The sequence below is a fragment of the Aegilops tauschii genome, chromosome 5, assembly GCF_002575655.3.
Source record: "Aegilops tauschii subsp. strangulata cultivar AL8/78 chromosome 5, Aet v6.0, whole genome shotgun sequence".
Lineage (NCBI taxonomy): Eukaryota > Viridiplantae > Streptophyta > Magnoliopsida > Poales > Poaceae > Aegilops > Aegilops tauschii.
The window spans coordinates 54,716,820-54,735,167 of record NC_053039.3 but is presented as its reverse complement, the minus strand read 5'-3'; positions in this window follow the sequence as shown (position 1 = coordinate 54,735,167).

The following is an 18,348-nucleotide window of genomic DNA, read 5'->3' as shown; positions in this document are numbered from 1 at the left end:
ATGGAGGTTTCATTCCCTTCCTTTTTGAGTATGATTTGGTCACAACGGTAGTACCGCGGTGCCCAGCGGTAGTACCGCTCAAGAGCCACAGGCGGCAGTACCGCTCGGCAGCGGTAGTACCGCCTATGGGTCCTCAGCCGTAGTACCGCTGCGGTACCGGGCTCCTACCGCGTCGACTCGAGGGGGTCGCCTCTCGTGTCGGATTGTGCGGCACTAAGCAGCGGTAGTAGAAGCGGTAGTGCCGCTCATGAGCGGTAGTACCGCCCTACCACCACGGCAGTACCGCACTGGGTCTGACTCCTGCTCATTCGCTAGCCCTCCCAGACCGCGCGGCAGTACCACGAGGGGGAGCGGTAGTACCGCTGGTCCCAGCGGTAGTACCGCTGCCCCCTGCGGTAGTACCGCCCTCTGCGGGGCTGTTTTGGGGGGTAACGGTTGGATTGTTCCCCCCTCTATAAAAGGGAGTCTTCTTCTCCAAAGTTGACTCACCTCTTCCCCCAAATCTCCATTGTTGCTCCAAGCTTCATTTTCGCCGATCTCTCTCCCTAGCCAATCAAACTTGTTGATTTGCTCGGGATTGGTTGAGAAGGCCCCGATCTACACTTCCATCAAGAGAAATTTGATTCCCCCCACTAATCCCTAGCGGATCTTGTTACTCTTGGGGGTTTGAGCACCCTAGACGGTTGAGGTCACCGCGGAGCCATAGTCCATTGTGGTGAAGCTTCGTGGTGTCGTTGGGAGCCTCCAATTAAGTTGTGGAGATTGCCCCAACCTTGTTTGTAAAGGTTCGGTCACCGCCTCCAAGGGCACCAATAGTGGAATCACGGCATCTCGCATTGTGTGAGGGCGTGAGGAGAATACGGTGGCCCTAATGGCTTCTTGGGGAGCATTGTGCCGCCACACCGCTCCAACGGAGACGTACTTCCCCTCAAAGGGAAGGAACTTCGGTAACACATCCTCGTCTTCACCGGCTCCACTCTTGGTTATTTCGTACCTTTACTTGTGCAAGCTTATTTTGTGTTGCACCTCTTGCTTGCTTGTGTGCTTGTTGTTGTTGCATCATATAGGTTGCTCACCTAGTTGCATATCTAGACAACCTACTTTGATGCAAACTTTAAATTGATAAAGAAAAGGCTAAAAATTGTTAGTTGCCTATTCACCTTCCCTCTAGTCAACTGTATCAATCCTTTCAATTGGTATCAGAGCCTCGTCTCTTTATTAAGGACTTTGCCGTCCGAAGAGTATGGTTGACGTCGTAGACGGTGTGGAGGAGCACTCCGGTGCGAATCCGGTCTCGTCTACGGGCGATGGGGGAACCTCGATCTCTCGTGAGGAATTCAATGTGGCCTTGGACATATTGAAAACCTCCATGATGACCGAGGTTGAAAGCATGTTTAATAAATTCATTGAAGGGCTTAAACTATTCAGCGCACCGTTGAAAGTGGGTGATCCCACTAACAAGGTGACGGATGCTAACTCCGACAAGGGGGAAGCTACTAGTGAAAAAGCTCCTTCTAGTGGTAAGAATGTCACCGACATCTTTGCCCATGTGGAACCTCCAATTGTTTATGGTGGACCGATTCCTTCTACTCATTTGAATCATGCCGGTCCTCCCCCTAAGATTGTGAAAAATGAGGACTTTCATTCTTGGGTTTATCGCTTTAAGCGTCATTTAAATCATGTGAATACTAATCTTTGGAGAATCATTGAAGAAGGTTTCTATCCGCATGACCCAAGCAACTTCACCCCTAGAGAAGTCGTGGATAATCAATTCAATGAGAATGCTCTCTTCATCATCCAAGATGCAATTCCGCCCGAAGGTCTCCCTCATCTTCGGCCCTTCGCCTTGGCCAAAGATGCATGGCTTTGTGTTGTCTCCCTCTACCAGGGTAGCGCAAGCATTCAACGCTCCAACTATGAAGTGGTGCAAGATGAAGCCGATGAGTTTGCAATGAAAGAAGATGAAGAACCTCGTGAGCTTTATCGGAGAGTAACCAAACTCGCGGTCTCACTCCGAGATCATGGGAGCAAGGACACAGATGACAATTGGATCAAGCGCAAATTCCTCAAGGCAATGATGCCTTACCACAAGGCCATGTCCTCTGTTATTCGTCAAAGGCCCGACTTCCACACTTTGTCCTCAAGTGAAGTGTTGGATGAGTTTGTGGCTATGAGTATCTTGGACAAGACCGCCGACAATGCGATGTTACGTTCTCAAAGAGCAAAGAAGCCCAACCTTGCCTTGAAGGCCAAGGTTAGTGTGGAAGAAGAGGACGAAGAGGATGAGGATGAGAGCAACCCCGAAGATACAAAGTATGACTATCATGAACACATGGCTCTTGCTTCAAGGCAATTTTGGAGAAAGAAGAACACAAGGCCCAACTTCAACAAGAACAACTCAAGTGGCGCAAAGGTCAAGCAACGAGTGAGGACTTGCTATAATTGTGGCAATGTGAGCCACTTTGTTGCGGAATGTCCTTATGAGAAGAGGGAAGACAATGGTGGCAAGCTCATCCGAAAGGACAAGGCCAAGTCTTTCCCCACCAAGAAGACTCCTCCCAAGGGGTTGGTGGCACAAGAAGAGTACCATGAGGATGATTATGATGATGAAGACGGTGAATCGGCCGCCATGGCCTCCGTTGCCATTGCAACAACTCCAAGAGTGTCTCTCTTCGACTCACCCAATGAGAACATCACCGCCAAGTGCCTCATGGCCAAAGCCACCAACAAGGTAACCCCCAACATCAAAACTACCATCATTACTAATCCTTCTTTGACGGATTGCATTGATGAAAATGAGGGGTCTAATGGTGAAGAAAATGAATTTGAGTCTTTTATGGGTAAGCTTAAGGGTAAATCCAAGAAGCACTTTGTTGCTCTCTTGGAACAACTTGGTGAAGCCAATGACGTGATTGAGGCTCACGAAGAGACCATCTCTAAGATGGAGGGGCATAGTCGTGACTATGCCGATGAGATTTCGGATCTTTCCAATGCTCTTCAGGAAGAGCGTGGTCTTCGTTTGGCTCTTGAGGAGTCACACAACGATTATCATGCTCAATTAAAGAAAGATCTTGATCATGCTCTTGTTGTTTCTCGTGTGCTAAATTCCGAGAAGGCCAAACTTGGGGTTGATCTTGCTAGACTCAAGGAGGAGTTTGATATACTTGACAAGGCTCACAAGGCCTTGAAAGGTATTCATGCTAGCCTCAAGGAGTCTCATGATCAACTCCAAGTGAAGCTAACTAAGGAGAAATCCACTTTTCCTCATATGGTTTTAATTGATAATGCAAATGCAACTAACCCTTGTTGTGAGCATGTGCATCTTGTTGAGGAAAATGCTAAGTTGAAGGAGCAACTTGAGAAAGGCCTTGTGTCATGCATACAAGGTGAGAAGAACCTCAACGACCTTTTGAGCAATCAAAATGAAGTTGTGGCCAAGGAGGGGACTGGGTTCGCACCCATGGCCAAGATCAAGAAGAAGAATGACAAGACCAAACGACCTCCTCCTCTCAAGCAAACTTTTGTAAAGGAGGGAGAGGGTGCTTCCAAGAAGAAGAAGAACAATGCGAGGGTGGTGGTGTCAAGAAGGGCAACGCCACCCCTTCCAACAAAGCCGGCGACTTTAATCCTTCCTATGTGTTGTGCCGTGCTAGTGATGGGCATGTTTATGCCACATTTGTTGGTTCTCCTTATGAGTACATTGAATGGTCTATTTGGGTTCCTAAGACCCTTGTCACTAACATCAAAGGACCCATTACAAAATGGGTACCTAAAACAAAGCATTGATCTCTTGTAGGTGTTCGCTTCCGGTGGGGGATCATGGTTGCTCGATAGTGGAGCTACAAATCATATGACCGGAAGCAAGGACTTGGTGGTGGACGTGCACAAGATTCCATCTATGCCCACCAATGTCGAGTGGGGTGATGCCTCGTCTTCTAAGGTATTGGGACTCGGCAAGGTTGCCATTTCTCATGATCTCACGATCGAGAAGGTCATGCTTGTTGAGTCCCTTGCATACAATTTACTTTCTGTTCGTCAACTTGCACTCATGGGCTTTGCCACCTTCTTTGACATTGATACCGTGGCCCTCTTGTGGAGCAAGTCTCTTAAAGTAGCCTTTGTTGGGCATGTCGAGAATGGTCTCTATGTGATTAACTTTTCGGAGCGACCCACTAAGACCGCGACATGCCTAATGGCTAAAGTTGACGTGGGATGGCTTTGGCATTGCCGTCTAGCCCAGGTCAATATGAGATCTTTGCAAAGTCTTCTCAAGGGGGACCATGTCCGTGGACTAACAAATGTTAGTTTTGCTAAAGATCGTGCTTGCAGTGCTTGTATCGAAGGGAAGCTACATGAGAAGGCTCATGTGACGCCCGGATAGTTAAGCTACAGTGAACCTCCACTAATGATGCCACGTCACCTCGGTTACTGTTGATAAACTCGTGTCAGTTCGAAACCCAGTTCAAATTTTAAAATAAAAACAAACAACAAAAGTTTTCAAACAATAAAACAAAAATGTTCGGATTGTGGCAAATATTCCATACTAAATATTGGTGAAGAAACCACACTTCTGTAAAGTATTTAAGTGCACTACATTAATTAAAACAGTAGCAAAAACGACTATTTAAATTCCTTTTAAAATTAATATAAAATAAACCATAGCTCGGATGGAAAAACTTTGTACATGAAAGTTGCTCAGAACGACGAGACGAATCCGAATACGTAGCCCGTTCGTCCGCCACACATCCCTAGCATAGCGAACACGCAACTTTCCCCCTTTGGTTCATCTGTTCGAAAACGCGAAACACCGGGGATACTTTCCCGGATGTTTCCCCCCTTCGCCGGTATCACCTCCTACTGCGTTAGGTCACCTCTAGCACCGCGTATTGCCATGTTATGCTTTGTGATGCTTTGATTGCCCTGCTATTTATTGTGTCCCCCCTCTGTTACTTCTTTCCAGTAGACCCCGAGGCTGCCGGTGACCCCCAGTTCGACTACGGTGTTGACGACCCGTCCTTCTTGCCAGAGCAACCAGGCAAGCCCCCCCTTGGTCACCAGATATCGCCTATTCCCTCTCTCTATTGCTTGCATTAGAGTAGTGTAGCGTGTTACTGCTTTCGGTTAATCCTATTCTGCTGCATAGCCTGTCATTGTTGCTACAGTTGTTACCCTCACCTGCAATCCTAAATGCTTAGTATAGGATGCTAGTATCCATCAGTGGCCCTACATTCTTGTCCGTCTGCCATGCTATACTATCGGGCCGTGATCACTCGGGAGGTGATCACGGGTATATACATATATACATACATACTATACAGGTGGTGACTAAAGTCGGGTCGACTCGTTGAGTACCCGCATGTGATTCCGATGTGGGGGCTGAAAGGACAGGTGGCTCCATCCAGGTAGTGGTGGGCATGAGTTCCCGACGGCCCCCGACTGTTACTTCATGGCGGAGCGACAGGGCAGGTTGATGTTGGGGAACGTAGTAATTTCAAAAAAATTCCTACGCACACGCAAGATCATGGTGATGCATAGCAACGAGAGGGGAGAGTGTTGCCCACGTACCCTCGTAGACCGACAGCGGAAGCGTTATCACAACGCGGTTGATGTAGTCGTACGTCTTCACGATCCGACCGATCAAGTACCGAACGCACGGCATCTCCGAGTTCTACACACGTTCAGCTCGATGACGTCCCTCGAACTCCGATCCAGCCGAGTGTTGAGGGAGAGTTTCGTCAGCACGACGGCGTGGTGACGATGATGATGTTCTACCGACGCAGGGCTTCGCCTAAGCTCCGCAATGATATTATCGAGGTGTAATTTGGTGGAGGGGGGCACCGCACACGGCTAAAAGATCTCAAGGATCAATTGTTGTGTCTCTGGGGTGCCCCCTGCCCCCGTATATAAAGAAGCAAGGGAGGAGGAGGCCGGCCCTAGGAGGGGGCGCACCAAGTGTGGAGTCCTACTAGGACTCCCTAGTCCTAGTAGGATTCCACCTCCCATATGGAATAGGAAAAGAGGAAGGGAAAAAGAGAAGGAAGGAAGGGGGCGCCCCCCTTCCCTAGTCCAATTCGGACCAGACCAAGGGGATGGGTGCGGCCACCCTTGAGGCCCTTTTTCTTCTTTCCCGTATGGCCCAATAAGGCCCAATACGTATTCCCGTAACTCTCCGGTACTCCGAAAAATACCCGAATCACTCGGAACCTTTCCGAAGTCCGAATATAGTCGTCCAATATATCGATCTTTACGTCTCGACCATTTCGAGACTCCTCGTCATGTCCCCGATCTCATCCGGGACTCCGAACTCCTTTGGTACATCAACATACATAAACTCATAATAAAACTGTCATCGTAACCTTAAGCGTGCGGATCCTACGGGTTCGAGAACTATGTAGACATGACCGAGACACGTCTCCGGTCAATAACCAATAGCGGGACCTGGATGCCCATATTCGCTCCCACATATTCTACGAAGATCTTTATCGGTCAGACCGCATAACAACATACGTTGTTCCCTTTGTCATCAGTATGTTACTTGCCCGAGATTCGATCGTCGGTATCTCGATACCTAGTTCAATCTCGTTACCGGCAAGTCTCTTTACTCGTTCCGTAACACATCATCCCGCAACTAACTTATTAGTCACAATGCTTGCAAGGCTTATAGTGATGTGCATTACCGAGTGGGCCCAGAGATACCTCTCCGACAATCGGAGTGACAAATCCTAATCTCGAAATACGCCAACCCAACAAGTACCTTTGGAGACACCTGTAGAGCACCTTTATAATCACCCATTTACGTTGTGACATTTGGTAGCACACAAAGTGTTCCTCCGGTAAACGGGAGTTGCATAATCTCATAGTCAGAGGAACATGTATAAGTCATGAAGAAAGCAATAGCAACATACTAAACGATCGGGTGCTAAGCTAACGGAATGGGTCAAGTCAATCACGTCATTCTCCTAATGAGATGATCTCGTTAATCAAATGACAACTTATGTCTATGGCTAGGAAACATAACCATCTTTGATTAACGAGCTAGTCAAGTAGAGGCATACTAGTGACACTCTGTTTGTCTATGTATTCACACATGTATTATGTTTCCGGTTAATACAATTCTAGCATGAATAATAAACATTTATCATGATATAAGGAAATAAATAATAACTTTATTATTGCCTCTAGGGCATATTTCCTTCAGTCTCCCACTTGCACTAGAGTCAATAATCTAGTTCACGTCGCCATGTGATTTAACATGAATAGTTCACATCACCATGTGATTAACACCCATGGTTCACATCGTCATGTGACCATCACCCAAAGGGTTTACTAGAGTCAGTAATCTAGTTCACATCGCTATGTGATTAACACCCAAAGAGTACTAAGGTGTGATCATGTTTTGCTTGTGAGATAATTTTAGTCAACGGGTCTGTCACATTCAGATCCGTAAGTATTTTGCAAATTTCTATGTCTACAATGCTCTGCATGGAGCTACTCTAGCTAATTGCTCCCACTTTCAATATGTATCTAGACCGAGACTTAGAGTCATCTAGATTAGTGTCAAAACTTGCATCGACGTAACCTTTTACAACGAGCCTTTTGTCACTTCCATAATCGAGAAACATATCCTTATTCCAGTAAGGATAATTTTGACCGCTGTCCAGTGATCTACTCCTAGATCACTATTGTACTCCCTTGCCAAAATCAGTGTAGGGTATACAATAGATCTGGTACACAGCATGGCATACTTTATAGAACCCATGGCCAAGGCATAGGGAATGACTTTCATTCTCTTTCTATCTTTTGCCGTGGTCGGGCTTTGAGTCTTTACTCAATTTCACACCTTGAACACAGGCAAGAACTCTTTTCTTTGACTGTTCTATTTTGAACTACTTCAAAATCTTGTTAAGGTATGTACTCATTGAAAAACTTATCAAGCGTCTTCATCTATCTCTATAGATCTTGATGCTCAATATGTAAGCAGCTTCACCGAGGTCTATCTTTGAAAAACTCCTTTCAAACACTCCTTTATGCTTTGCAGAATAATTCTACATTATTTCCGATCAACAATATGTCATTCACATATACTTATCAGAAATGCTGTAGTGCTCCCACTCACTTTCTTGTAAATACAGGCTTCACCGCAAGTCTGTATACAACTATATGCTTTGATCAACTTATCAAAGCGTATATTCCAACTCCGAGATGCTTGCACCAGTCCATTGATGGATCGCTGGAGCTTGCATATTTTGTTAGCACCTTTAGGATTGACAAAACCTTCTGGTTGTATCATATACAACTCTTCTTTAATAAATCCATCAAGGAATGCAGTTTTGTTTATCCCTTTGCCAGATTTCATAAAATGCGGCAATTGCTAACATGATTCGGACAGACTTAAGCATAGATACGAGTGAGAAACTCTCATCGTAGTCAACATCTTGAACTTGTCGAAAACCTTTTTGCGACAATTCTAGCTTTGTAGATAGTGATACTACTATCAGCGTCCGTCTTCCTCTTTACAATCCATTTATTCTCAATTGCTTGCCGATCATCGGGCAAGTCAACCAAAGTCCACACTTTGTTCTCATACATGGATCTCATCTCAGATTTCATGGCCTCAAGCCATTTTGCGGAATCTGGGCTCACCATCGCTTCTTCATAGTTCGTAGGTTCGTCATGGTCTAGTAACATAACCTCCAGAACAGGATTACCGTACCACTCTGGTGCGGATCTTACTATGGTTTACCTACGAGGTTTGGTAGTAACTTGATCTGAAGTTACATGATCATCATCATTAACTTCCTCACTAATTGGTGTAGAAGTCACAGGAACAGATTTCTGTGATCCAATAAGGGAGCAGGTACAGTTACCTCATCAAGTTCTACTTTCCTCCCACTCACATCTTTCGAGAGAAACTCCTTCTCTAGAAAGGATCCATACTTAGCAACGAATGTCTTGCCTTCGGATCTGTGATAGAAGGTGTACCCAACTGTCTCCTTTGGGTATCCTATGAAGACACATTTCTCCGATTTGGGTTTGAGCTTATCAGGATGAAATTTTTTCACATAAGCATCGCAACCCCAAAATTTTAAGAAACGACAACTTTGGTTTCTTGCCAAACCACAGTTCATAAGGCGTCGTCTCAACGGATTTTGATGGTGCCCTATTTAACGTGAATGTAGCTGTCTCTAATGCATAACCCAAAACGATAGTGGTAAATTGGTAAGAGACATCATAGATTGCACTATATCCAATAAAGTACGGTTATGACGTTCGGACACACCATTACACTGTGGTGTTCCAGGTGGCGTGAGTAGTGAAACTATTTCACATTGTTTTAACTGAAGGCCAAACTCGTAACTCAAATATTTTACCTCTGCGATCATATCGTAGAAACTTTTATTTTCTTGTTACGATGATTATCCACTTCACTCTGAAATTCTTTGAACTTTTCAAATGTTTCAGACTTTGTGTTTCATCAAGTAGATATACCCATATCTGCTCAAATCATCTGTGAAGGTCAGAAAATAATGATACCTGCTACGAGCCTCAACATTCATCGGACCACATACATCTGTATGTATGATTTCCAACAAATCTGTTGCTCTCTCCATAGTTCCGGAGAACGGCGTTTTAGTCATCTTGCCCATGAGGCACGGTTCGCAAGCATCAAGTGATTCATAATCAAGTGATTCCAAAATCCCATCAGTATGGAGTTTCTTCATGCGCTTTACACCAATATGACCTAAACGGCAGTACCACAAATAAGTTGCACTATCATTATTAACTTTGCATCTTTTGGCTTCAATATTATGAATATTTGTATCACTACGATCGAGATCCAACAAACCATTTTCGTTGGTGTGTATGACCATAAAGGTTTTATTCATGTAAACAGAACAACAATTGTTCTCTAACTTAAATGAATAACCGTATTGCAATAAACATGATCAGATCATATTCATGCTCAACGCAAACACCAAATAACACTTATTTAGTTTCAACACTAATCCCGAAAGTACAGGGAGTGTGCGATGATGATCATATCAATCTTGGAACTACTTCCAACACACATCATCACCTCGCCTTTTACTAGTCTCTGTTTATTCTGCAACTCCCGTTTTCGAGTTACTACTCTTTAGCAACTGAACCAGTATCAATTACCGAGGGGTTGCTATAAACACTAGTAAAGTACACATCAATAATCTGTATATCAAATATACCTTTGTTCACTTTTACTAGTCTCTGTTTATTCTGCAACTCCCGTTTCGAGTTACTACTCTTAGCAACTGAACCAGTATCAATTACCGAGGGATTGCTATAAACACTAGTAAAGTACACATCAATAATCTGTATATCAAATATACCTTTGTTCACTTTGCCATCCTTCTTATCCACCAAATAGTTGGGGTAGTTCCGCTTCCAGTGACCAGTCCCTTTGCAGTAGAAGCACTTAGTCTCAGGCTTAGGACCAGACTTAGGCTTCTTCACTTGAGCAGCAACTTGCTTGCCGTTCTTTTTGAAGTTCCCCTTTTTCCCTTTGCCCTTTTCTTGAAACTAGCGGTCTCGTCAACCATCAACACTTGAAGTGGTCTCGTCAACCATCAACACTTGATGTTTTTCTTGATTTCTACCTTCGTCGATTTCAGCATCACGAAGAGCTCGGGAATTACTTTCGTCATCCCTTGCATACCATAGTTCATCACGAAGTTCTACTAACTTGGTGATGGTGACTAGAGAATTCTGTCAATCACTATTTTATCTGGAAGATAAACTCCCACTTGATTCAAGCGATTGTAGTACCCAGACAATCTGAGCACATGCTCACTAGTTGAGCGATTCTCCTCCATCTTTTTGCTATAGAACTTGTTGGAGATTTCATATCTCTCAACTCGGGTATTTGCTTGAAATATTAACTTCAACTCCTGGAACATCTCATATGGTCCATGACGTTCAAAACGTCTTTGAAGTCCCGATTCTAAGCCGTTAAGCATGGTGCACTAAACTATCAAGTAGTCATCATATTGAGCTAGCCAAACGTTCATAACGTCTGCATCTGCTCCTGCAATAGGTCTGTCACCTAGCAGTGCATCAAGGACATAATTTTTCTGTGCAGCAATGAGGATAATCCTCAGATCACGGATCCAATCCGCATCTTTGCTACTAACATCTTTCAACATAATTTTTCTCTAGGAACAAAAAATAAACACAGGGAAGCAACAACGCGAGCTATTGATCTACAACATAATTTGCAAAATACTATCAGGACTAAGTTCATGATAAATTTAAGTTCAATTAATCATATTACTTAAGAACTCCCACTTAGATAGACATCTCTCTAATCATCTAAGTGATTACGTGATCCAAAGCAACTAAACCATGTCCGATTAACACGTGAGATGGAGTAGTTTCAATGGTGAACATCACTATGTTGATCATATCTACTATATGATTCACGCTCGACCTTTCGGTCTTTGTGTTCCGAGGCCATATCTGTATATGCTAGGCTCGTCAAGTTTAACCTGAGTATTCCGCGCGTGCAACTGTTTTGCACCCGTTGTATTTGAACGTAGAGCCTATCACACCCGATTAACACGTGGTGTCTCAGCACGAAGAACTTTTGCAACTGTTGATAAACTCGTGTCAGTTCGAAACCCAGTTCAAATTTTAAAATAAAAACAAACAACAAAAGTTTTCAAACAATAAAACAAAAATGTTTGGATTGTGGCAAATATTCCATACTAAATATTGGTGAAGAAACCACACTTCTGTAAAGTATTTAAGTGCACTACATTAATTAAAACAGTAGCAAAAACGACTATTTAAATTCCTTTTAAAATTAATATAAAATAAACCATAGCTCGGATGGAAAAACTTTGTACATGAAAGTTGCTCAGAACGACGAGACGAATCCGAATACGTAGCCCGTTTGTCCGCCACACATCCCTAGCATAGCGAACACGCAACTTTCCCCCTTTGGTTCATCTGTTCGAAAACGCGAAACACCGGGGATACTTTCCCGGATGTTTCCCCCCTTCGCCGGTATCACCTCCTACTGCGTTAGGTGACCTCTAGCACCGCGTATTGCCATGTTATGCTTTGTGATGCTTTGATTGCCCTGCTATTTATTGTGTCCCCCCTCTGTTACTTCTTTCCAGTAGACCCCGAGGCTGCCGGTGACCCCCAGTTCGACTACGGTGTTGACGACCCGTCCTTCTTGCCAGAGCAACCAGGCAAGCCCCCCCCTTGGTCACCAGATATCGCCTATTCCCTCTCTCTATTGCTTGCATTAGAGTAGTGTAGCATGTTACTGCTTTCGGTTAATCCTATTCTGCTGCATAGCCTGTCATTGTTGCTACAGTTGTTACCCTCACCTGCAATCCTAAATGCTTAGTATAGGATGCTAGTATCCATCAGTGGCCCTACATTCTTGTCCGTCTGCCATGCTATACTATCGGGCCGTGATCACTCGGGAGGTGATCACGGGTATACATATATACATACATACTATACAGGTGGTGACTAAAGTCGGGTCGACTCGTTGAGTACCCGCATGTGATTCCGATGTGGGGGCTGAAAGGACAGGTGGCTCCATCCAGGTAGTGGTGGGCATGAGTTCCCGACGGCCCCCGACTGTTACTTCATGGCGGAGCGACAGGGCAGGTTGATGTTGGGGAACGTAGTAATTTCAAAAAAATTCCTACGCACACGCAAGATCATGGTGATGCATAGCAATGAGAGGGGAGAGTGTTGCCCACGTACCCTCGTAGACCGACAGCGGAAGCGTTATCACAACGCGGTTGATGTAGTCGTACGTCTTCACGATCCGACCGATCAAGTACCGAACGCACGGCATCTCCGAGTTCTACACACGTTCAGCTCGATGACGTCCCTCGAACTCCGATCCAGCCGAGTGTTGAGGGAGAGTTTCGTCAGCACGACGGCGTGGTGACGATGATGATGTTCTACCGACGCAGGGCTTCGCCTAAGCTCCGCAATGATATTATCGAGGTGTAATTTGGTGGAGGGGGGCACCGCACACGGCTAAAAGATCTCAAGGATCAATTGTTGTGTCTCTGGGGTGCCCCCCTGCCCCCGTATATAAAGGAGCAAGGGAGGAGGAGGCCGGCCCTAGGAGGGGGCGCACCAAGTGTGGATTCCTACTAGGACTCCCTAGTCCTAGTAGGATTCCACCTCCCATATGGAATAGGAAAAGAGGAAGGGAAAAAGAGAAGGAAGGAAGGGGGCGCCCCCCTTCCCTAGTCCAATTCGGACCAGACCAAGGGGAGGGGTGCGGCCACCCTTGAGGCCCTTTTTCTTCTTTCCCGTATGACCTAATAAGGCCCAATACGTATTCCCGTAACTCTCCGGTACTCCGAAAAATACCCGAATCACTCGGAACCTTTCCGAAGTCCGAATATAGTCGTCCAATATATCGATCTTTACGTCTCGACCATTTCGAGACTCCTCGTCATGTCCCCGATCTCATCCGGGACTCCGAACTCCTTTGGTACATCAACATACATAAACTCATAATAAAACTGTCATCGTAACTTTAAGCGTGCGGACCCTACGGGTTCGAGAACTATGTAGACATGACCGAGACACGTCTCCGGTCAATAACCAATAGCGGGACCTGGATGCCCATATTGGCTCCGACATATTCTACGAAGATCTTTATCGGTCAGACCGCATAACAACATACATTGTTCCCTTTGTCATCAGTATGTTACTTGCCCGAGATTCGATCGTCGGTATCTCGATACCTAGTTCAATCTCGTTACCGGCAAGTCTCTTTACTCGTTCCGTAACACATCATCCCGCAACTAACTTATTAGTCACAATGCTTGCAAGGCTTATAGTGATGTGCATTACTGAGTGGGCCCAGAGATACCTCTCCGACAATCGGAGTGACAAATCCTAATCTCGAAATACGCCAACCCAACAAGTACCTTTGGAGACACCTGTAGAGCACCTTTATAATCACCCATTTACGTTGTGACGTTTGGTAGCACACAAAGTGTTCCTCCGGTAAACGGGAGTTGCATAATCTCATAGTCAGAGGAACATGTATAAGTCATGAAGAAAGCAATAGCAACATACTAAATGATCGGGTGCTAAGCTAACGGAATGGGTCAAGTCAATCACGTCATTCTCCTAATGAGGTGATCTCGTTAATCAAATGACAACTTATGTCTATGGCTAGGAAACATAACCATCTTTGATTAACGAGCTAGTCAAGTAGAGGCATACTAGTGACACTCTGTTTGTCTATGTATTCACACATGTATTATGTTTCCGGTTAATACAATTCTAGCATGAATAATAAACATTTATCATGATATAAGGAAATAAATAATAACTTTATTATTGCCTCTAGGGCATATTTCCTTCAGTTGAGACCACCTAGGAGAGAGGTGGGCCTGGCCCTGGTCAGTGTCCGCGGTTACTTCATAATAACACGCTTAACGAGATCTTGGTATTTGATCTGAGTTGGATCGTTGACCTTATACGCACAAACCGCCACGTGGGACAAGATATGGGCAACCGGCGTTGTGGTATCAGCCGAAGCTCTTTTTGACGTCAGCAACTGAGCGGCGCGCGCCGCATTGGACCATAAGCCCGCGCTTGTATTAATGGGGCTAGGTCTGCTTCCGGCCGCGTTCGCAACGTGCAGGTGTGCAATGGGCGATGGGCCCAGACCCCTGCGCGCATAGGATTTAGACCGGCGTGCTGACCTCTCTGTTGAGCCTAGGTAGGGCTGCGACGTGTTGATCTCCCGAGGCCAGACATGACCCAGGAAAGTGTGCCCGGCCAGAGGGATCGAGCGTGTCGGGTAATGTGGTTCACCCCTGCAGGGAAGTTGATCTATTCGAATAGCCGTGTCCATGGTAACAGGCGACCCGGAGTTGTACCTTGACCTTATGACAACTAGAATCGGATATTTAATAAAACACACCCTTCCAAGTGCCAGATATAATCCGGTGATCGCTCTCACACAGGGCGACGAGGGGAGGATCGCCGGGTAGGATTATGCTATGCGATGCTACTTGGTGAACTTACAATCTACTCTCTTCTATATGCTGCAAGATGGAGGCTGCCAGAAGCGTAGTCTTCGACAGGACTAGCTATCCTCCCTCTTATTCTGGCATTCTGCAGTTCAGTCCACCGATATTGCCCCTTTACACAGATGCACATGCATATGTAGTGTAGATCTTTGCTTGCGAGTACTTTGGATGAGTACTCACGGTTGCTTTTCTCCCTCTTTTCCCCCTTTCCATTCTACCTGGTTGTCGCAACCAGATGCTGGAGCCCAGGAGCCATACGCCACCGTTGACGACGACTCCTGCTACATCGGAGGTGCCTACTACTACGTGCAGGCCGCTGACGACGACCAGGAGTAGTTTAGGAGGATCCCAGGCAGGAGGCCTGCGCCTCTTTCGATCTGTATCCCAGTTTGTGCTAGCCATCTTATGGCAACTTGTTTAACTTATGTCTGTACTCAGATATTGTTGCTTCCGCTGACTCGTCTATGATCGAGCACTTGTATTCGAGCCCTCGAGGCCCCTGGCTTGTATTATGATGCTTGTATGACTTATTTTTATTTTTAGAGTTGTGTTGTGATATCTTCCCGTGAGTCTCTGATCTTGATCGTACACGTTTGCGTGTATGATTAGTGCACGATTGAATCGGGGGCGTCACAGCTCACCCTCCCACGACTATCGTTTACTCGAAGAGGCCTTTGGAGCTCCTTCACATGGATCTCTTTGGGCCTCCATCCTTTGATAGTCTTGGGGGTAGAAAGTATTGCTTGGTGATTGTGGATGATTATTCAAGATACACTTGGGTATATTTCTTCAAGAGGAAGAGCGAGACCCAACAAACCGTCATTGACTTTGCAAATGAAGCTCAACGTCAACACAATGCAAAGATCTTGACTATAAGAAGTGACAGCGGCACTGAGTTCAAGAACTACACCTTGGATGAGTTTCTTAGTGATGAGGGAATCAAGCATCAATATTCCGCACCATACACCCCTCAACAAAATGGTGTAGCGGAGAGGAAGAACCGGACATTGATGGATGCAGCAAGGACCATGATGGCGGAGTTCAAGTCTCCATACAACTTTTGGGCCGAAGCCATCAACACCGCGTGTCATGCATCAAATCGGCTCTATCTCCGCAAAGGCTTGAACAAGACTCCATATGAGATACTCACCGGTAACAAGCCCAACCTCAAGTACTTTCGGGTGTTCGGGTGTAAGTGTTTCATTCTCAAGAAAGGTTTTCGTTTGTCTAAATTTGAGGCTAGAGCTCATGAGGGCATATTTGTTAGTTATGCTACAAACTCCCATGCTTACCGTGTTCTCAATAAGTCCACGGGACTTATTGAGGAGACGTGTAACATGGAGTTTGATGAGAATAACGGCTCCCAAGTGGAGCAAAGTGGTACTTGTGATGTAGGTGATGAAATTCCTCCCCAGGCCATAAGAAGAATGGATGTCGGTCATATCCTACCCATTGAGGAACCCCTTGTGGCCGAAGGAGAAGGACAATGTTCCACTCAAGTGGAACCATCACCAACCCAAGACCCACATGCTTCCGAAGAACAAAGTGAAGGCCCTCAACATCATGAACAAGACCAAGGGCAAGATCAACCTCAAGATGGTGTTGAATCACCAAGTGATGCCCAAGGTCAAGTTCCCTCCTCCGAGCAAGTTCAAGATCAAGAGCAAGCTCAAGATCAAGAAAAAGCTCAAGACGGCGCTCAAGATGATCAAGTGACCGCTCCTCAACTCACCCATGAGGAGGAATTGGAGCGTCGTGCCGCCAAGATTGCATCCAAGCTCTCTACCAAGGGTCACCTCATGAAGAATGTGCTTGGAAGCATTCAAAAGGGGGTAAGCACTCGTAGACAATTGGCAAACTATTGTGAACATCACGCATTTGTCTCTTGTGTTGAACCCGAAAAGGTATATGAGGCGCTCGAAGATCCGGATTGGCTTAATGCCATGCATGAAGAACTCAACAACTTCGAGTACAACAAGGTGTGGAGATTGGTGCCAAGGCCAACGGGGAACCACAATGTCATTGGAACCAAATGGATATTCAAGAACAAGCAAGATGCTCATGGGACAATAGTTCGCAGCAAGGGAAGATTGGTAGCAAAAGGCTACTCCCAAGTCGAGGGTATCGACTACGGTGAAACCTTTGCTCCTGTTGCTTGCCTTGAATCCATTCGTTTGTTGATTGCTTATGCTTCTCATCATAACTTTAAGTTGCAACAAATGGATGTGAAGAGTGCTTTTCTTAATGGTCCCATTAATGAGTTGGTATATGTCAAACAACCCCCCGGGTTCGAGGACCCCTACTTCCCCGATCATGTGTATCAACTCTATAAGGCACTCTATGGCCTTAAACAAGCCCCACGTGCGTGGTATGACCACCTTACCGAGTTGTTGCAAGATCGTGGATTTGAAGTTGGGAAAATCGACCCCACTCTTTTTACTAAGAAGGTCAAAGGGGAGTTGTTTGTGTGCCAACTATATGTTGATGATATTATCTTTGGTTCCCCTAACAAAGCCTTCAATGAGGAATTTGCCACTCTCATGACCTCAAAGTTCAAGATGTCTTCGATGGGAGAGTTGAAGTTCTTTCTCGGGTTCGAAGTCAAGCAAAGAAGAGAAGGAACCTTCATCAACCAAGCCAAATACACTCAAGACATGCTAAAAAGATTCAAGCTAAGTGATGTCAAGCCGGCTTCCACTCCAATGCCTACCAAGTGCTAACTTGACATTGATCCCAATGGCAAAGCGGTGGATCAAAAGGTGTATCGCTCCATGATTGGCTACTTGCTTTACCATTGTGCATCTAGACCGGATATTATGTTGAGTGTGGGAATTTGTGCATGGTTTCAAGCCGCACCTAAGGAAAGCCACTTCGTGGCGGTCAAGCGAATCTTTCGATATTTGGCTCATACCCCAAACTTTGGCTTATGGTATCCAAGAGGTGTTGGGAATCGTAGCATAATTTAAAATTTTTCTACGCTCACCAAGATGCATCTATGGAGTATACTAGCAACGAGGGGAAAGGAGTGCATCTACATACCCTTGTAGATCGCGAGCGGAAGCATTCCAATGAACGTGGATGACGGAGTCGTACTCGCCGTGATCCAAATCACCGATGACCGAGTGCCGAACGGATGGCACCTCCGCGTTCAACACACGTACGGTGCAGCGACATCTCCTCCTTCTTGATCCAGCAAGGGGGAAGGAGAGGTTGATGGAGATCCAGCAGCACGACGGCGTGGTGGTGGATGTAGCGGGTCTCTGGCAGGGCTTCGCCGAGCTTC